Source organism: Rattus norvegicus, chromosome 7 (assembly GCF_036323735.1).
Source record: "Rattus norvegicus strain BN/NHsdMcwi chromosome 7, GRCr8, whole genome shotgun sequence".
In the NCBI taxonomy this organism is placed as follows: domain Eukaryota; kingdom Metazoa; phylum Chordata; class Mammalia; order Rodentia; family Muridae; genus Rattus; species Rattus norvegicus.
The window spans coordinates 112448191-112469976 of NC_086025.1; the positions used below are offsets into that span (position 1 = coordinate 112448191).

The 21786-nt window shown below is 48.6% G+C and overlaps 1 protein-coding gene across 2 annotated transcripts in view; it reads left to right on the plus strand.

Moving 5' to 3' along the window:
* Triobp (TRIO and F-actin binding protein) overlaps positions 1–3940 on the plus strand; it is a 65760-nt gene extending 61820 nt beyond the window's left edge. For both annotated transcript variants that reach the window (XM_039079579.2, XM_063263919.1), the window contains one exon: positions 963–3940. The gene's annotated coding sequence lies outside the window, so the exon portion shown is untranslated. The remainder of the gene's footprint in view (positions 1–962) is intronic.
* The last annotated feature ends 17846 nt before the right edge of the window (positions 3941–21786 follow it).

Consider the following 21786-nt stretch of genomic DNA (forward strand, 5'->3'; position numbering starts at 1 on the left):
TGAATTTGGATCTTTGTCTAGGCCAGCATGACTCCTCCAACTGACCCTCTCTGGGTAGAAAGGCAGGACCTTGAACCAGTCTCAGGGTCAAAAGGGCACCTTGACAGGGAAGTGGGCTAGGTTTCCCCCTGGGTATGTGGGACACCTGGTGGTTCTGCAGGACCTGGTACATTTTCAGAATGGCCACAGGTCTTTGAGGACACAAGCAGAAGAGCCTCTGAAAGTCCCTTGTAGGGCTGGAGAGATGGCTCAGTGGTTAAGAGCACTGACTGCTCTTCCAGAGGTCCTGAGTTCAATTCCCAGCAACCACATGGTGACTCACAACCATGGAGTCTGATGCTCTCTTATGGTATGTTTGAAGACAGCTACAATATACTTATATATAATAAATATTAAAAAAAAAAGAAAGAGGGGCTGGGGATTTAGCTCAGTGGTAGAGCGCTTACCTAGGAAGCGCAAGGCCCTGGGTTCGGTCCCCAGCTCCAAAAAAAAGAACCAAAAAAGAAAGAAAGAAAGAAAGTCCCTTGTGGAGGTACCCATGACACCTTCTGTCAGAGCTCCTGGAACTCGAGTAACAGTTGTGAACAGCCATCTGGGTGCTGGGAATCAAGTGTGGGTCTTCTCAAGAGCACACTGGCTTTTTTTTTTTTTTCTTTTCTTTTCTTTTTTTCGGAGCTGGGGACCGAACCCAGGGCCTTGCACTTGCTAGGCAAGGGCTGTACCACTGAGCTAAATCCCCAACCCCGACACTGGCTTTAAAAAAAAAAAAAAAAAAAAAAGCATCATTCTGTCTGTGTAGATATGTATGTACTGGCATATGCATACTGTGGTGTGTGGTATGTGGTGTGGGGTGTGTGTGTGTGTGTGTGTGTGTGTGTCTGTCTGTCTGTCTGTCTGTCTGTCTGTCTGTCTGTCTAGGTCAGAGGCAGTTATATGGCATTGGTTCTTTCCTCCTACTGCAGGTTCCCAGAAAGACTTCTGTGGCAAGCACTCCTGACACACTTGCTTTTCAAAGCAATGCTGTTTCCTCTCCTGAAGTCCTGCCCTGCCCTCCATCACCTTTGTGATGACTCTTGGCACAGTAGCCCCTCACTTGCCCTTGACTTCTACAGGATGCAGCCTGCCTTGCTTTCCACTCCCTGGTCCATGCCCTCCCCAGTGGCAGACCCCTCCCATGCAACCTCAAGGTCCAGCTACCACCTGCCATCCCTCGGATTCCCTCCCAGATGTAGATATTCAGAGTTAGATGCCTGCTCAGGTCCCCACAGTCCCTCCCACATGCCATGATCTCTCCATGGTCTCCCGGACATGAAAGCTCCAAAAGGAAGCCAGCTTCACTTTGCCCATTACCCGGCACCTGACCTCTCAGCTGGGTGAGAATTTGTTGACTGACTGACAGACCGTCTGGAAATGAATGGTTGAGCCAAGCACCCTATAAACGGCCTCAGCTTCACACCAAGCAGCAAGAGGTTGTTCTCCCCCACACCCCTGCCCCCACCCCCAGGAACCCCAGCAGCTAACCTGAAGGGCTGCAGGCTAATAGCAGTTTCTGAACATGAAAGGGCTCAGCTGTAACTGACTCATTTCAGCCACCCTGGCGTCCCATCTGAACTTCACAAGGGCTGGGTGGCCTCTGAGGGCCTGGGAGGGAGGGGTTTACTTTGATGAGTATCTGCGTCAAGCAAACTTCATACACAGCATCTCTCCTAATGTTCACAATAAGCCTTCCAAGTACCGGCAGTTCTCTCTCATTTTACAGGGAGAGGGTGGGGGGAACCCCATGATTAGAGAACAGCATGACTCACTCAGGGACAATAAGGGGCATAGTAACTCACACCTCAGCCACTCTTAGTTAGGGTTTTACTGCTATGAACAGACATCATGACCAAGACAACTCTTATAAGGACAACATCTAGTTGGGGCTGGCTTACAGGTTCAGAGGTTTAGTCCATTATTTTCAAGGTGGAAACATGGTGGCACGCAATCAGGCATGGTGCAGAAGGAGCAAAGTTCTACATCTTCATCTGAAAGCTGCTAGCAGAATACTGGCTTCCAGACAGGTGGGGTGAGGGTCTTAAAGCCCATGCCCACAGTGATACACTTCCTCTGATAAGGCCACGCCCACTCAAGGCCACACCCATTCCAATAAGACCACACCTCCAAATGGTGCCACTCCCTGGGCCAAGCATATACAAACCACAACAGCTCCCAAGCCCAGATCCTGTCCTGACTGGATATGATTCCTTCACTTGACCATTGACAGAGGCAGGCTCTGTAAGAGCATTTCATGGCCATCCCAACACTCCAGTCCCAAGAGTGTACAGCCAGTGTTCTTAACCACTGAGCCATCTCTCCAGCCCTGCCTACTCATGAACATACCTCTTCTGACCCCAGAGGAAAAGCCCCACTCTCTGGACTTGGCTTTCCTGCCCCTATGAGGGTATCAACAACACTGTCCTCAGAGGTGTGTGACACACCTAGGACAGTTTGAGGCACAAGTAGACATAGCTCTTGGCAGCAGCCGGGCCCAGCATGTGGCCTAGGGTCAGGCTGCCTGCCTTCCCCCACCCCATCTCTCTCTCTCTCTCTCTCTCTCTCTCTCTCTCTCTCTCTCTCTCTCTCTCTCGTTTTTCTGTGTAGCACTGGCTGTCCTAGAACTCTCTGTATAGACCAGGCTGGCCTCGAACTCAAAAATCTCCCTGCCTCTGCCTCCCAAATGTTGGGATTAAAAGTGTGAGCTGCCACTGCACAGCATCGGAATTCTTTCTATTGCTTCTTCAAAAATTCATTCCCATGGCCACTATGATGATGACACGTGATGGGGAGATGGGAAAGACAGAAAACAGTGGTGTATGCAGACATGGTGGTGGTGACAGGTGAGAGAGGGTTGACCTGCTGTCATTGCTCAGTAAGGTCCACAGCATGGTGTGTGGCAGCCTGGAGCTTACACAAGTGCGGACTTGGGTCCTGAGCCTGCCACCGGGCCAGGCCACAGAATCACCCTGGCTCTGTGCGAGGACAAAGGCCTGAGATGAGAAAAAGTTCAGTTTCTGGATTGGCCCTCCTGGAAGGACCACCATGGTCCATGATGTCACCAGTGGTCATGTTGGTGTCTGTGTCCGTGCTGCTGCCCCAGGCTGAGGTGAAGCCGGGGATCCACGTGGATGTTAGCAGTGCCTCTGTGCCTCTGACTGAAGCCTTGGTGATGTCATCCAGCTTTCCTGCCTCGGGGTGGGGTGGGGGCATGTTGATGTGAGTGGCTTGTGTAGCCATCTGAAACCATGATGAGACCCGAGGTCCTGCTGAGGGCTATGACTGGGTCAGTGGTCCAGATCCAGACAGAGGCTGTGTTGATGTCTGTGGCTCATGCTACCACTGAAGGTTATGTGGATGTTTGTGGTCTGGGCTGCTGCCTGAAGCCATGCTGATGTCTGTGGGCTGTGCTGAGCTGCCCCACAACCCTGTTCGGCTGCCACTACACCAACTCTGCTCTCACCTAGGCCCAGATCCTTTGAGTTAGCCCGTCCTAACGTTTACTCCATCTGATCATTGCTGGGGTGCACAAGGGGGCCAGTCCTGTAGAGCCAGAGCTGCAGGATCTCCATGACTCTGGGCTACAACCAAATATCTGAGAGGAGTCTCCACAAGGGTCCAATAGCGATCATGTGGCAGAAACTAGAGGCCTCGAACCAGATTCACTGCAATAAACATCTGCAAGTAAACCTGTGTGGGCAAAAGGATATACCATGTGACACACTGCAGCTACAAACGCCACTGCAATGATTATTTTCTTTCAGTTTAATTTAATTTTTGCAATTTTCTTGTGTGGGGGAGGTTACAAGGGTGGGGCAGACATGGAAGGACAGGGAAATGAGTGGAGTTGGTGTGCATGCTGGGAAACTCCCAAAGAATCAATTAAAAATATTATGTTGACAAAAAATGTTTTCATGTATGTATGTGTGCACATGCGTGAGCCTGCGTATCTGTGACTTTAGGATAGCACCTGCATGCAGTGCTCTTGGAGGCCAGAAGAGGGAGTCAGGTCCCCCCAGAACCGAGGTTACAGGCAGTCGTGAGCTGCCTGTTGTGTGGGTTCAAGGAACTAAGCTCAGGGCTGCAAGAGAGGTGAGTGCTCCAGAGGTCCTGAGTTCAATTCCCAGTAACCACGTGGTGGCTCCACATGAACCACCACAACCATCTGGAATGGGATCTGATGCCCTCTTCGGATGCGTTTGGAGAGAGAGAGAGAGAGAGAGAGAGAGAGAGAGAGAGAGAGAGAGAGAGAGAGAGAGAGAAAGAAAGAAAGGGAAAAAAAGACATTCCTTTTCCCAGTCAAACCCTGGCCACTTTGCAAGGAAGGCCTGCACCAAAGAATAAATACAGGGCAGGAGCAGGGGATATGGGGCTTCTGGGACTCCTCTTGTGGGCGCCTGTGCACCCAGACCTGAGGAAAAGAGTCATATAGAGAGCCGGGGAGCTGGAACAGGGCAGGGGAGCCTCGGGCAAGGCCACAGGCAGTATCAGGGTCCTTGTCACAACACATCTGGCTGTGCTTGTTTTTGTCAGCCTGACACAAGCTAGAGCTATCTGGGAAGAGAGGCCCTCAATGGAGAAAAAGCTTCCATCAGATCACCTGTAGGCAAATCTCAATTAATTAATCTTGATTAATTCTTGATTTATGACTGATGTGGGAGGGGCCAGCCCAGTGTGCATGGTGCCCACTGCCTGAGCAGGTGGGTTTGGATTATATAAGAAAGTAAATTGACTAAGCCACTACCCAAAGACTATACATGGACTGACCCTGGACTCTGACCTCATAGGTAGCAATGAATATCCTAGTAAGAGCACCAGTGGAAGGGGAAGCCCTTGGTCCTGCTAAGACTGAACCCCCAGCGAACGTGATTGTTGGGGGGAGGACGGTAATGGGGGGAGGATGGGGAGGGGAACACCCATAAAGAAGGGGAGGGGGAGGGGTTAGGGGGACGTTGGCCCGGAAACCGGGAAAGGGAATAACACTCGAAATGTAAATAAGAAATACTCATGTTATTAAAAAAAAAAAAAAAAGAAAGTAAGTTGAGCAAGTCATGGAGAACAAGCCAGTAAACAGCCTTCCTCTGTGGCTTCTGCGTCAGTCTCTAGCTCCAGGTTTAAGTTCTTGCCTTGACTTCTCTTCATGATGGAATGAATGTAATTTTGTAAGCTGAAATAAACCCTTTCCTCCCTTTGTCACTTTTTCTTTTCTTTTAAAAGATTTATTTATTTTACATATGTGATTCCATTGTTGCTCTCTTCAGACACACAAGAAGAAGGCATCAGATCCCATTACAGATGGTTGTGAGCCACCATGTGGTTTCTGGGAATTGAACTCAGGACCTCTGGAAAAGCAGCCAGTGCTCTTAACCACTGAGCCATCTCTCCAGCCCCACTTTCTTTTTTCTAACGGTGTTTTACCACAGAAATAGATACCTAAGTAATACAAATGGCAAAAACAAAACAAAACAAAACAAGCCAGGCAGTGGTGCCACACACCTTTAGTCCCAGTACTTGGAAGGCAGAGACAGGTGGAGCTCTGAGTTCGAGACCAGCTCAGTCTGTATAGTGAGTTCTAGCACAGTGAGGGCTACCCAGAGAAACCCTGTCTCAAAAAACAAAACCAACCAAACAAACACAAACCAAACAAAGACAAATGCCAGTTAATTTGCTAAAGACCTCCAGGGCGGGGGCTTGGAATGGCTGTCTCCTAGAGCCATAGGATTAGGGCTGATTAGAAGGGTCTGGTTACAGTCTCTACCCTGAGGCTGGACAAAGACCTCTGAGATAGAGATCTGCTGAGGTTCCCCGGCCAGAGGTGCCTGAGGCTGTGGCTCTCAGAACAGGGGAGAAGAGGAGCAGGCTTAGTGGCATTCAGGAACAGACTTGGGCTAGCCTTTGTGAACTGACTAGCTCTGCCTCACTGGCCCTGTTGTGGGCTTGTGGGAGCCTGGCCACCAGACTGACTCTTCAGTGCTTTTTTTCTAACCAGTTGACTCTGTAAGGCCTCAGACCTACAGAAGAGCTGTGTGACTGGATGGCACGGTACTATCTACGCGGATGCCTGGGTTCGCCAGCTACCAGAGTTCTGCCGTCTTGTTATTCTATCGTGTTCCTGATGCTGACACGCCTATGTCTACATGTACTGGCTCTTGGGGATCCTTGGGGATAGAACATCCCTCAGGATGCTGAATCCCCCCACACACACACACGATGGTGTGGTATTTGCAAGTTAACTGTGCACAGCCTTCTAAACACCTTAAGTCAACTCTCCACGAACTCTAGCCAGTCCCTGATACAATGCGATTACTGTGTGCACAGCTTTTTTTTTTTTTTTTAAGATTTATTTATTTCATGTATATGAGTACACTATCACTGTCTTCAGACACACCAGAAGAGGGCATCAAGATCCCATTACAGATGGTTGTGAGCCACCGTGTGGTTGCTGGGAACTGAACTCAGGACCTCTGGAAGAGCAGTCAGTGCTCTTAACCACTGAGCCATCCCTCCAGCCCGGGTGCACAGCTTTTACGTGGTGTCCGAGACCCAGTCTGGTAAGGTCTGGGCCTCTTCAGCACAGGTAAATCCTGAGGAGCTTGCTAATGCTGGGTGCTCAACCACTGAGCCACACATCCAGCCCATTAACCTTTTTATTTATTTTAATTGTCGTTGTTGTTATTGAAAGAGCGTACCCCCAAAACGGGGAGCCGCGTCTCTCGCTCCGATCGCAGGGTGGGGTGCCCCCAGGAATCACGAGGAGCCATTCTTGATGTAACAGCAAGAGGTAGCTTTATTAACGAGATCCCAGGTCTTAGTGGGATCCCGGGTCGACACATATCTCACACAGGAGACAGAGGAATCGACCCCGAGCTTCCAAACTCGGGGGTTTTTATAGGGGAGGTAAGGGGCATTCACGCGGTTACACATGATTGGTCAATTCAAATGGTGCACAGTTACTTTCGGCGCGAAATGACATCAGCAAGGAGTACGTGCTCTCTAGCAGCTCGGCAGGCAGGTACGGTGGCTCATCTCACTCAGGGGGGTGAAGGAAGGGGAGGGGGTGGCTACAGATGATCAATGTCCTTGGGGCTGATAGCTGGTTTGGCAAGTCCTATTTCTGGCTCTCCCTCAGGCACGTCCGGCCCTGCACATCGGACTCTGACAATGAGCAACCTTTATGAAACTCTAGTTCTGCACATTCGGGCTCTGACAATGAGTAACCTTTATGAAACTCTAGTTCTACATTATGATGATGATGATGGTGGTAGTGATGATGATGATGTGTGTATTTGTGTGTGTGTGTGTGTGTGTGTGTGTGTGTGTGTGTGTATACGAAAGTGCAGGCACAAATGTTCCAGGACGTCATTCAGAGATCAGAAACTTTTAGGAGTTGGTTCTCTCTTTCCACCATGGGTTCTGGGAATCAAACCCAAGGTGTCAGGCTTCTTCTACTGCAAGTACTTTTGAAGAGTTAAATTTCAAAAAGTTAGTCTCAAACAAAGTCCAGACATGCCTGAGAGAATTTGAGATAGGGCTCACCGGCCCGATATCAGCTCCCAAGGACACTGGCCATCTGGAGCCACCCCCTCCCCTTCCTTCACTCCCTGCTGCAGTGAGATGAGTTGCCCTGCCCACATTGCTGAGATGCTAGATTACACGTATGCTTTGTTGATGTAACTCCGTGCCAAAAGTAACTGTGCACCATTTGTATTAGCCAATTATGTGTATCCACACGAAACCCCTGGTTTTCCCTATATAAGCTCCTGCCTAGAGAGGCTCGGGGCTTGACTCAATCTCCTGTGTGGGATATGTGTCAGCCCGAGATCTCGTAAATAAAACTGCCTCTTGCTGATTACATCAAGACCGGCTACTCGTGTTTCCTGGGGGTACCCCAACCCGTGACTGGAGTGAGAGTCTCCCCAAGTTTTGGGGGTCTTTCATTGGGGGCTCGTCCGGGATAGGAGCGTGACCCCCGGAGACCCGAATGCCTCTTGGAGGTACGTTGGTGTGAGTGTTGAAAGCGGCCGCTGTGTGTGTGTGTGTGTGTATGTTGTGTATTACGTACTGTATATTGTGCCATGGTCTAGGTTTAATTTGAGTGCGCTCGGGTGGATGGGCTTCCCACCCCGAATTTGAGTGCACCCCGTTTTTGAGTGCACTCGGGCAAAAGGGTTTCCTGCCCCTGACAGACGCCTGTAAGTACACTTGGGTAGATGGGTTTCCTGCCCTGTATTTAAGTGTGCTTGGGTGGAAGGGTTTCCCACCCCGGACAGACGCCTGTGAGTAGGTGCTGGGTTCCTACTCCGAATAGCCGTTTTCTTTTTGTTTTCTTTTTTTAGATAGCAGAAGTGGGGACGCCCCAGCTCTGGGAGACGTTCCAAGAGCCGAATATTGTCGGGAGAACCCGGCGACTGACAGTCGAAAAGATCTGACTGTGACTTGACTTCGGAGGTTGTGTTCGGCTGCCTATTTAAGTATAGGCACGGACAAGTGTGCGTAGATGTGTTAGTGTCTGTTGTCTGTATTCTGTTTCTGTGTTTGGTATCCCAGAAGCAGCTAAGGTTAAGCTGCAGTTTGGGCCAGGTACTGAAGGTACCAGGCATCTGTGGAAATTGGTTATAGGATGCTTTGTCTTGGTCTTGTTTGTCTGGATTGTTTTCTGTGGTATTGTCCAGTGTCTTTTTGACTTTTGTTTTGTGTTTGAATTTGGACTGACGACTGTGTTTAAAATCTTGGACTGACGACTGTGTTTGAAATCATGAAACTGTTTGCTTTGTTTGTCAAGGAGTTTTACTTGGTCCTCTTGGTGCTTAACTTAAAAGTTAAAAATAATTTGCTTGAGAGAAATTGTTTTCTGCCGGGGAGTTTTGTCTTTCTCTCTTGAGCCTCCTCCCCAAGGAGAGCTGCCCCTTTCTTTACTCCCATTGTCCAGCCCAGCTGCTGTTAACCATTGTGTATGAAGGATTCCAGGTTAGCGAGTGATCCGTCTGAAGCAGGCATTAACAAGAACCTGAAAACTTTACCTTAGATCCTGAAGAAAAATTCTCCCTGTTGCTTAAACATTCACAGCTTCTAATGAAGGGACAGCACAGAGTAGGAAAATGTAGGGGCTGAGGGTGGCAAGCATGCAGGCCTGCTGGCAAGCTACAGGCTGTGCGTGGGCAGCAGCGCAGCTCTGGCCAAGTCAGCGTAAGAGGAGTTTCAAGGTAAGGAGGCCGGCTGGGGTTGATGCTTTGACAACAAAAAGATAGCATAGGGGGCTGGGGATTTAGCTCAGTGGTAGAGCGCTTACCTAGGAAGCGCAAGGCCCTGGGTTCGGTCCCCAGCTCCGAAAAAAAGAACCAAAAAAAAGAAAAAAAAAGAAAGATAGCGTAGAGTTAGTGGTTGTATTATGAGAAGACTTTTGGCCCTGAAAAAAAAAAAATTCCAGTTGCTGCCTTCAGTGGCCAGACCTTCAACACTTGCTCACAAAAGGAGAGTGTTCATTAAGAGAAGTTCTTTAAGGGAGCCTGCCTTATCTGCTGGCCCTATTCCAAGAGAGGAGTTGATCTCCAACATTAAGTAACCTTCCCTGTTAGTCATCATTGACATGGAGAGTGGCTTTGATCCTATCCCCACAGCAGCCAGTTCCTGCCCCTGTGGTCAAAATGCCCCAGGTTGGGGGGCAGAGAAGCCCCTAAAATAGTTTCAAAGAATCTACAACAAACTGTGAAGAACTTTGTTTTGCCAGTCAAAATTTTGAATTCAGGCTTTGGCCGTGGCCAAGGTCAGGATTAATGTTTTCTTTTCCATGGGCCTTTAACCCAGTGAGACAGTTTGGTAAAGGGCTGCTACTGAGGTCCTGATAGCCCCAGGTGAACTGGTTACAATTCTTTTGTCAGCCACTTAGTATCTAACACCCAGGTTCTAACCCTCTCTCCATCCTTTTGTTATTAGTTCTTACTAGAAGCCTAGTGTCCTTCAGAGGCTGGGTTTATTGAGAGACAGAGCCACTGAGCTGGCACTGAAGGGAGAGGTACTTCTTAAGTAAAATCTAAGTCCAGAGAAATAGTCGATAACAGATCAGCTGCCTCTCTGCTTGCCTTTCTGTTTCACAGACACAAAGCTTGTGCTTATTTCTACAACGGCCTTTTTGTCCCAAGAAGGCCTCCTGGTTTAGCTGTGTGACTAAATGCTATTTGTCCTCTTCAGTGGACCTCTATTCTCAAGATTCTCTTGTTTTCTCACCATCCCATCTGAGATGCTTGTTAGTAACTGTTACAGGTCTTCTTTACCACTGAGGAAAGACGGAATCCTACTAGAGGCCAGAAAGAATGTTCCAGACACGGATGGAAGGCCCTCACTTCTGCCTGTTAACTTCAATACGCCTAAAGGTAGGGAGTGCCAGGTCTGCCGCCAGGCTCCAAGGGTGGGTCTCAGAGGGGCTAGAAAATGCCCCACCAATCTGGTTAAGATAAAGAAAGGATATAAAGAAAAAAATTACAGAAATTTAAAGGGTTAAGTTAAGTTGCTGAGAGTTAGTGTAAGTTACAGAGAAAGTAAAGTTAAAGTGTGGTTAAGTGGACAGCATCTAATAGCTGTAGAAGAAGATACAGAAGATATGAGAGAGACTGTGGAAGAGAAAGAGGAAAAAAGAAGGTAAAAAGAACAGGAAGCTAGGGAAGAAAAAAGACAAGAGAGGAACATATACTGGCCACAGTAGTTAGGGAACCTAGGAAGATAGTACCTGGCAACAGAAGAGAATTCCTGGCTAAAGATCAATGTGCCTAATACAAAGAAAAAGGACACTGGGTCAGGGACTGCCCAAGAAAGAACAAGAGGGGCCACTGGAGAGCTTCTTGGTCCTAGAGTGCTGGCTATGTACAGAGATAGAAGGGAAGTGTGGATACAGGGACCCAATGCTCTGTGCTCCTATGCCCCCCCCCAGTGGGCCAATATTCAAAGACTTTGAGTGCAAGAGGCTACTGGCAACGAACAATACTTATGGACTGCCCGAAGAACAGTGGACCTTGGCGTGGGCCGGGTAACCCACCCACTAGTTCATGGTCATCCCTGACTGCCCCTATCCCTTGCTCATGAGAAAATTGCTCTCCAAAATGGCTTGCGTGGGCTAAAATGGCTGGGTGAGGCCATGTGTATGCATATCTACAGACTGCGTATGTGGAGCTTAAGACCTGTCTCAGTGCACCAGTACCTGATGCTGGGAGATGTGTGTGTGTGGCTTAGTGCCGTTCTGCCTGGAACACATCATTCCTGCCAGCCGGGCTCTGACAATTATCACCCAATCCAGGACTTAAACTGTGGTAGAGTGGCTGATGTTTTGCCTTTAAATGAAATGTCCCAGAGGATGGGATCACTGATCAGCTGACATGGACTAGATTCTCCACCTGTTGGGGGCAATCTGGTCACCTTGCTGCCCAATCCTGACCTGGAGCCACTGCAACATGAGTGTCAAGCACTGGCAGAAGCCCATGGGTGGAGAAAAGACCTCTGTGACTGGTTGATTGACCCCTGCTGAAAGCCGAGGCTACCTTGTCTACAGATGGGAACAGTTCTCTTCATGAAGGTCAGAGATAAGTGGGTGCTGCCGTGGTGGACAACACAATGTCATCTGGGATGGCTGAACTTCTACCCCCCAGCACATCAGTGCTGCAGATGCCTTTACCATCTCTTGGATGCCCTGGTGAAGCCAACAACTGTGAGTATTATTCATTGCTCAGGATATCAGAAGGAAGAGATTCAGTGGCATGGGGCAGTAACAAAGCAGATAAAGTGGCTCAGGAAATGGCTATACAGAAGCCTATCCTGGTTACAGACCTATAAGAGACAGCCACTGGGGGGCTGGGGATTTAGCTCAGTGGTAGAGCGCTTACCTAGGAAGCGCAAGGCCCTGGGTTCGGTCCCCAGCTCCGAAAAAAAGAACCAAAAAAAAAAAAAAAAAAAGAGACAGCCACTGGGAACTGGGATTGGACTAAGGGATGGCCTCACTTAGAATGTACAACAGAAGAAAAGGCCCAAATTGCTTAAAAAAAAAAAATAAAAAAGACAATGGCACACTTGAGAAAGCTATACTCCTCAGAGAACAAAGAAAAAAACTCACTTTGCCAAATACAGAAATGGACTCATTTAAGAGATAAAAAGTTTGTCCAAGTAGTTAAGTGTATATAATAGACTTTAAGATTTTAACCAGAGAGACAGTAAAAAGTATAAGGTATGTCAATAAGTGAATACTTAACAAGTAAACAGGGCAAAGAGACCTAGAGAGTTTAATGAAAAGTCGAAGTAAACTTCACTGAGATGAAACCAGGAAAATATGATCACAAGTATCTCCTAGTGCTTGTAGATACCTTTTCAGGAATAGACAAAAACTTTCCTCACCAAACAAGAGACGGCCTCTACAATCATCAAGAAGATACTGGAAGAAATCTTTCCCCGGATTTGGAATGCCCAAGGTAATCTGGTCAGACAATGGCCCTACTTTCGTTGCCAAGGTAAGCCAGGGTGTGGCCAAGTATTTAGAGGTCGATTACATTCTATTTACAGACCTCAAAGTTCAGGACAGGTAGAGTAAATAAATAAAACTCTAAAAGAGACCCTGACCAAATTAAATTGACCATGGAGACTGGCGTAGACTGGGTGGCCCTCCTTCCCTCTTGCTCTCTTCAGAGCAAGAAATACCCCTTCCAGATTCAGCTTTACCCCCTTTGAGATCTTATATGGGGCCTCAGATCCTCTGACTGTATTAGATGATGTTACTGAACCAACATGTCATAGTAATAATGATTTATGTGCCAGGCTAAAAGACCTACAGGTGATACAGAAAGAAATCTGCTCACAGCTGGCAGCAGCCTATGCCCCAGGGACCTCCGAGACATCTCATCCATTCCAGGTCAGAGACTGTAGGTACATACAATGACACGGAGCCCAGACACTGGAGCCTTGCTGGAAAGGACCGTACCTGGTGCTGCTGACCACCCTGACAGCTGTCAATTCTCAGCCCTCACCAGTCGCATACTAGCTGTTGGGGCTGAGAGCTGGGACCTAGAGGGACACTCAGATCTTCAAAAAGCTCCCTAGACTTACACATCAGATAAGTGACTGGGAGGTTGTTATAATGCTCACTTGAGGAGTGTGCTTTAGAAACAAGAATTTCATGTTTGCCCTGGGTTCCATCGAGAAAAATATAGAGATAGGTTTGATTTCTATTACAAATGATGTAACATTACATATGTTAATACTCCTAACACTTCTTGGGACTGTGCCTCAGGGGCCATAAGTTTAAAAGTTCTAAGATAGTCATGACCTTGGTGTATAGGTTTAGATAGTGTTCAGATTGGAATCCTAAAGACTTTTTAGCTGACCTCCAAGAATACCTAACCTCCCTCTCAGAAGTAGTCCTTCAAAATAGGAGAAGATTAGACTGATATTCCTTAAAGAAAGAGGGCTATGTGCTGCTTTGAGGGAAGAATGTTGTTTTTACCTCGATCACTCCGGGACCATTAAAGATTCTATGGCTAAACTTAGAGAGAGGTTGGACAAGAGACGACGAGAACGAGAAACCACTGATAACTGGTTTCAAAGCTGGTTCGATAGGTCCCCATGGCTTACCACCCTGCTGTCAGCCTTAGCTGGTCCCTTGATTATCTTCCTCCTTTTGCTCACTTTTGGGCCCTACATCATTAATCGCCTTTTAGCTTTTGTCAGGGAGCAGATTAGCACTGTACGCATCCTCATGTTAAGACAACAGTACCAAGCTGTTATGCCAGATGAAGCTGAACTCTCCATGTAGTTCTAAGATTAGAACTACTCACAACAAGTAGAGGGGAATGAAGAGTTAAATTTCAAAAAGTTGGGGCTGGAGAGATGACTCAGTGGTTAGGAGCACTGACTGCTCTTCCAGAGGTCCTGAGTTCAAGTCCCAGAAACCACATGGTGGCTCACAACCATCTGTAATGAGATCTGATGCCCTCTTCTAGTGTGTCTGAAGACAGCTACAGTGTACCTATATATAGTAGATAAATAAATCTTTAAAAAATTTTTTCAAAAAGTTAGTCTCAAACAAAGTCCAGACATGCCTGAGAGAATTTGAGATAGGGCTCACCGGCCCGACTATCAGCTCCTAAGGACACTGGCCATCTGGAGCCACCCCCTCCCCTTCCTTCACTCCCTGCTGCAGTGAGATGAGTTGCCCTGCCCACATTGCTGAGATGCTAGATTACATGTATGCTTTGTTGATGTAACTCCGTGCCAAAAGTAACTGTGCACCATTTGTATTAGCCAATTATGTGTATCCACACGAAACCCCTGGTTTTCCCTATATAAGCTCCTGCCTAGAGAGGCTAGGGGCTTGACTCAATCTCCTGTGTGGGATATGTGTCAGCCCGAGATCTCGTAAATAAAACTGCCTCTTGCTGATTACATCAAGACCAGCTACTCGTGTTTCCTGGGGGTACCCCAACCCGTGACTGGAGCGAGAGTCTCCCCAAGTTTGGGGGTCTTTCACTTCATCTCAGTTCTCCCCCACCCGACCCCAGTCTGTTCTCTGACTTTCTCTTCTAAATATTTTTGAGTGTCAGTTGCTTGAATCTATGCCTGAAGAGAGCCTGCGGTGTTCAGCCGAGGACATCTCTGAGTTGATGGTGCGTGGCACTGAGTGGAATGACTGCAGACACCACGCCTGTCTTGGTTAGACCTATTTCTATTGCCATAAAACATCATGACCAAGGAAATTTATAAAAGAAACCATTTAAATTGGAGCTCACAGTTCCAGAGGGTTAGTTCCACGATCGTCATGGCCGGGAGCTTGAGAGCAGGCAGGCAGGCATGGCGCTGCAGCAATAGCTGAGAGCAGGTATCTTGATGCATGAGTGTGAGGCAGAGAGACGCAGGAAATGTCCTGGGCTTCTGAAGCCAAAACCTCACCCCCAGTGACACACCTTCTTCAATAAGGCCACGACTCTTTTAGCTTGTTTGTTTGGTTATGGAAACAGGGTTTCTCTGTGTAGCCTTGGCTGTCCTGGAACTTACTCTATAGACCAAGCTAGCTTTGAGCTCACAGAGATCTGCCTACCTCTGCCTCCCAGGAGCTGGGATTAAAGGCGTGCACCACTGCAGCCGCCACCGCCGCCACCACCACCACCACCACCACCACCACCCAGCAAGATTTTTCTTTATTTCTTTTTGCTTGTGTGCAATATAATGACAGTAGCAACAGCTTGGGGTGAAAGCCCATGTGCTAGTTAAATGTTCCTCCATTCCTATGCCTCACTACCTTTTTTCTTTTCTTTCTTTTTCTTTTTTTAAGAATTATCGGGGACTGGAGAGATGGCTCAGTGGTTAAGAGCACCAACTGCTCTTCCTGAGGTCCTGAGTTCAAATCCCAGCAACCACATGGTGGCTCACAACCATCTGTAATGAGATCTGATGCCCTCTTCTGGTGTGTCTGAAGGCACAGTGTACTCATACAATAAAATAAAATCTTAAAAAAAATAAATTTATAAAAAAGAATTATCTTATGTATATGAGTATGCTCTCACCCTCTTCGGACACACCAGAAGAGGGCATCAGATCCCCATTGCAGATGGTTGTGAGCCACCATGTGGTTGCTGGGAATTGAACTCAGGACCTCTGGAAGAGCAGTCGGCGCTCTTAACCACTGAGCCATCTCTCCAGCCCCTCTCTCTTTCAACAGAAACACTGTCTTCTGGATGTGACACGGCCATTACACTCATGTACTCAGAAGTTGTGGCTACTGTAACAAGACCTGTACAGGATGAAGGCTGTCAACATTCCATTGTGGATAAAGGGGGGCCCTATCCTTAGCTGAGGTGCTATTGGTGATTAATAACTGCTAGGAAGGGGGAGTCATATTTCTTCATTGATGTAGTGACCGGTAAGTTGCCGTGTGCTTCAAAATAACCCGTTTACAAGTGTGCCTGCCACTCAGTTCAGTGGCTCACACGCATATGGCATTACATACATGTATGGAATTGTCAGAGAATACGTTTAAAAATACAATCAAAGTTGGGAAGTATGTGCTGGCTGTTTATAGAGAACTACAACAGTACAGGAGCTCATGGAGTGAAAAATAAAAACCAACAAACTGGGGCTGGAGAGATGGCTCTGTGGTTAGGTGTGGTACTGTGAAAGGCATCCTGGTTCCAGGTTGAGAAGGCTTGAAACCCCAGTGACCCTGAAGGGGATGGTAGGCACTCGCCTGACTCCCAGCAAACCAGGCAAATCATTAGCTGCCGCCCTTCATAGACTTGTGGCCATCAGTCACGTAAGGGCAACGTCCCAAGCCCCTCCACAGGTAGAGGACGTGACCACAGGCTCAAGACAGAGCTCCATTATAATGAGGTAACCAAAGGCCTGGAGGTTTAGCCAATAAGCTTTCCTTCCCAGACACTCCACCCTGCAAAAGATATCTAACCTCAGGTCCACCCTGGGAAGTGGAGTACAATCCTACTCATCCACTCTCCACCATGATAATCAACCTCATAGGGATCCACCGTGGGGAGCCACAGAGAAGGCCTTCGCCTACACAGCTGATGTCTCATCTCCCATAGGAGGCCTCCCTGTGCTCTCAGCCAGGTCTGCCACCAACCCTGCAGCCTACTGTCCAGCCAAGGACTACCCCTCGGGACCAGCCAGAGCACCCCTTCATTCCCCCCTTGGCTCGGGCTAGATCCAGCCTGTGGGCCCCCACTCTGTTCTCAGCTCTTCTGTGGCATCCCAGCAGTGCCTGGATACCTAAGAGCCAGAGAACCAAACTTGGTCTCCTTGCAGGTCCGGGGACCCCCGAGTCAGCTCTGGCTGTGTCCTGCACTCACCCCCAGAGTGATGTCCCGCAGCTTCCCACAGCCCGACACCCGCCCAGCGGTGGTGTGTGGTAAACCCCACCAACTTCCCACATCTTGACCCAGAGTGACCTGAGCCCTGCGGCGGAGCATATGCAGGACCCCAATAACACTACAGTTAGGAGCACTGACTGCACTTCCGGAGGTCATGAGTTCAATTCCCAGCACCCAAATGGTGGCTCACAGCTGTATCTCCAGCTTCAGGGGATCTGACACCTTCACATAGACACTGATCGGGCAAAACACCAGTGAACATAAAGTAAGAATAAGTAAATATTTATTTATCATTAAGCAATGTGACCACTGCATTGAGGTGGGTTTTCTAGATGAGGTCTTATTTCTCAGGCTGGCCTAGAACTCACAATCCTCCTGCCCCAGATTTCCCCAGACCCTGTTGTGCACTCCTGAGTTAGTTAAAAGACCAGAGTCTCCCTCTTGAGGTCTCTTACAGAATAGTCTGGAAGTCCTGCTGCCTCCAAAAGAGGCTGGCCTCTGGAGGGCCCCGCGGTCATAACCTTCCCATTTCCCACTTCCTGTGCATGCCCTGGGCTCCTGGAAAAGGGAATGGATGGAGTTTGTGGGTTCAATGTGGCCACTGGCTTAAAGCACATGAGTCATTGCACACCCCAATGCCTGGCCTCCGGCTCTAAGTAATATAGGTCACCACTGGTCAGCAACTTGCCACACCGTGAGGCGTCTCCTTTGAAGTCCAAGTGTCCTCTCTGCCAGCTGACCTGGGACAGGCCTACCCTGATGAGCCAGGTGGCAGCTAGTCCCACTGAACCTCACACAGGATGAGAGGCCTGAAACTCTTTCCTATCAGCAGGCTCTTCAGTCATCTTCAAATTTACCCCCTTGTCCCCAGTTACGGGAGGAGCAGCTTTGAGCTGGTGAAGTAGGGGAGTCAGACTTGACTCAGTCCTCATCTGGCCATCAAAGTGATCACAGCACAAGGGCACAGAAAAAAGGGAGGCCTTCCAGAGGAAGGGTCTGCACTCAAGTCTCAGCCATCACATCTCCAACTCGCCCATCCCACCCATCTGCTGCTGAAAGCAGAGAGTTCTCCCCACTCCTCCCTGACCCCCGTCTTTCTTTCCTTCTTTCCTCTTTGTTATTTAAAAATATTTATTATGTATATATCACATAGCTTTCTGCCTGCATGAATGCCTATAGGCCAGAGGAGAGCACCAGATCTCCTTACAGATGGTTGTGAGCCACCATGTGGTTGCTGGGAATCGAACTCAAGACCCCTGGAAGAGCAGACAGTGCTCTTAACCTCTGAGCCATCTCTCCAGCCATCCTCTTTCTCTTCTTGAGACAGGGTTTCTCTGTGTAGCCCTGGCTATCCTGGAACTTGATCTGTAGAACAGGCTGGCCTAAAACTCAGAGACCCCTCTGCCTCCTGAGTGCTGGGATTAAAGGCATGCACTGCCACCACTGTCTTGGCTGTGCCCTGTCTTCTTACATATACAAATGTATCACTCCGTATATCACACGTCTGCAGTGGGCTAAGTTTACCGAGCCAACTGGGTCATGTCCCTTCTGGAGGCACCAGTGGAGAAGCCTCTCTGTTATGGTCACCTTGCCCAGCTCCCCCAGCTGTCTGCCTCCAACTCCTACTTAGGTGCAAGTTCTTTCTGGGGGTTGGAGGGGAGAAATCCATTTCAAAAAGAGGTCTTTTAGGGCTTTGGTGACCAGGAGACAGTTGAAATGAAGTCTCTCAATACAGCCTTGGCTGTCCTGGACTTGATGTGCACACCAAGTTGGCCTGGAATTCACAGAGATCCACCTGCCTCTGCCTCCCAAGTGCTAGGATTAAAGGGGTCCACCATGCCTGGCTGCAAGGGCTTTTATCTACTGAGCCATCCCCTCCCCTGGCAACAGTGAATCAGGCATGCTTTTTTCTTCTTTCATTTTCTCTCCTCCACCACCAAGTTTCTTACGTTGACTACAGAGAATTGTACAAATGTGACCTACTTTTTTGGTGGGCAGTAGATGCTGTAATTTTTTTTTTTTTTGGTTCTTTTTTTTTCGGAGCCGGGGACCGAACCCAGGGCCTTGCGCTTCCTAGGTAAGCGCTCGACCACTGAGCTAAATCCCCAGCCCCAATGCTGTAATTTTGTATGCCATAATTTAACGTGTTTACTTTAAAATAACTGTATTATTATTATTTTTTTGGTTCTTTTTTTGGAGCTGGGGACCGAACCCAGGGCCTTGCGCTTCCTAGGCAAGCACTCTACCACTGAGCTAAATCCCCAACCCCAACTGTATTATTTTTATAAAGTATAATGTTTCTATTGTAGATTCTCCAGTGTTTTCTGACTGCCCCGTGAACAAATTCCAAGCCCTCCCATAACTTAAAGGCCATATGACCTGGCCTGAGCACCTCTCCGCCCACATTCTCCTTTAATGTCCTCAAACCACCTACACAGCCTTCCCTGGCACCTGGCACCTGGCACCTGGCGCGCGCGCGCGCACACACACACACACACACACACACACACACTCCTTCCATTGTCCCCAGCTCCCTCTTTCTGCTGGATCTCCTCCTTTCAGGCCCCCTACTCTCTATAGTGCCCAATTTTCCCACCGATGGGCTCTACTCAAGTTGTCCTGTCAGGCTGGAGCTGCTGCACGGCTCTATAAAAGCCTTCCTCTGGTGCTCCAAAGCCCAGCTCTTTCCTTCCACTGAGCTCCCTCAGCTCCTCCTGCCCTTCAGCCCCCACCCCGCATTAACCTCAGCAAGGCCTTGCTTCTGGAGAAGACGGGTTAGAAACTGAACTTTGACCCCCACAGAGGTTTGCAGACTCTGGGGATCCTTTGTCAGACTTTCATCTCCTGGAGGGTAGCAGCCTTACAACAGAGTGGACTATGTCCTTGTTACCCTGGCTGGTGGCATCTGATATGACTGGCCTTTTTTCCTGCCTGACACTTTCCTTCGTCATTGGCCACTGCTGCTCCTTGTGCTCCACCCACTCACCTTGGCCCTTCTGTGTCTCTTTCACAGTATCTGATGTCAGCTTCTACACACAGAGACACAGAGACTGTGGGTGAGGTTGTGTCCCTCCGGTGGCTCCCACCTCACTGACTGAAATCCAAAGTCTCTAGTCACACACACAGACCCCTACACCAGGTGTGCCTCCTTCTGCGGCCACCTCCTCGTGTCACTTAAACGCACCTGTGCCCACTGTGTTTGTTTTAGCCATTCTGCACATCCCTTTCTGCACATCCCTGCCACATGTCCCTAGTGACAGCTGTTTCCTTGGCATAAAAGTCTTCCCCCTTGTAATAGGAACGGCTCCTTTCCTTCCCTCCTTCAAATAGTTGCTTAAACGTTGGCTGCTTTTAAAAATGGTTTCATCAAAAGAAAAAAAAAGAAGAAGAAAAGTGGTTGGGGATTTGGCTCAGTGGTAGAGCGCTTGCCTAGGAAGCGCAAGGTCCTGGGTTCGGTCCCCAGCCCCGAAAAAAAAGAAGAAGAAAAAATGGTTACATCAGTCGGGCAGTGGTGACGCATGCATGCCTTTAATCCCAGCAGGGGCAGGGGCAGGGGCAGGGGCAGGGGCAGGGGCAGGGGCAGGGGCAGGGGCAGGGGCAGGGGCAGGGGCAGGGGCAGGGGCAGAGGCAGGTGGATCTTTGTGAGTTTGAGGCCAATCTGACCTACAGAGTGAGTTCTAGGACAGCCAGGGCTACACAGAGAGACCCTGTCTTAGAAACAAAAAGCAAAACAAAAAGTGACACTTATTGTCTGTGCACACACATGAACTTATCACAAGCCATGGGCTGGGGTCAGAAGAAAATTACCTGGAGGGCAGATCTCTTCTCCAGCTTTGTGGGTCTGGGTACTTGACCTGGGGTCCTTAGGTTTGGTTGCAAGCACCTTTATCTACTGAGCCATCTCACCTGCCCAATGTTGGTGCCTTTTATTTTTATTCATATATGTGTGTATGTGAGGGTGTCCGGTAAGGACACCAGGAAAGGACACTGGATCCCCTGGGACTGGAGTAACAGCCCGTGAGCCTGCTGTCATAGGTGCTGGGACTGAAACTCAGGTGTTCTGGGAGAGTAGCAAGTGCTTTTAACAAAGGAGCCACCTTCTCCAGGTCTCTGTTGGTTTTTTGTTAAATAATTTTAGAGGGCTGGAGTGATGACTCAGCAGTTAAGAGCACTTAACCACTGCTTTTCCAGAGGTCCTGAGTTCAAATCCCAGCAACCACATGGTGGCTCCCAACAATCTGTAATGGGATCCGATGTCCTCTTCTGGCCTGCAGGTATACATAGAGATCACTCATATACATAAAATAAATAAATCTTAGAAAAATAAAGAAAATATAATTTTAATTTCGTGTGTGAGAGTTTTGCATGTATGTATGTCTGTGCACACGAGTGCCAGGAAAAGGTGGAAGCCTAGAAAGGATGTCAGATCGCTGAGAACTGGGGTCACAGATGGTCATGAGCCACCACGTGGATGCTGGGAATTGAATCCAGGTCCTCTGGAAAAGCAGCCAGTGCTCTTAGCCTCTGAGTCATTTCTCCTGCCCCCAGATGGGTTCTGAATGGAGCTTCAGTCCCTCTGAAGACCTCTACTTGTCTGTCTGTGATCATCCCTTTCTTTTCTTTTTTTTTTTTTTTTTTCAGGAGCTAGGGACCAAACCCAGGGCCTTGCGCTTGCTAGGCAAGCGCTCTACCACTGAGCCAAATCCCCAACCCCCGATCATCCCTTTCCAACAAACACATTTTCTTTTCTTTTTTGAAAGAAGGACCTATGTAGCTCAGCCTACTTCAAACTCTCCAGTCTTCCTGACTCAACCTCCCCTGGGCTGAGGTTACTGATGTGCATCACTGTGCCCATCGGATTTAATGGTTACCGTTCATTTTCTGCTTTGTGCGTCTATTTTCC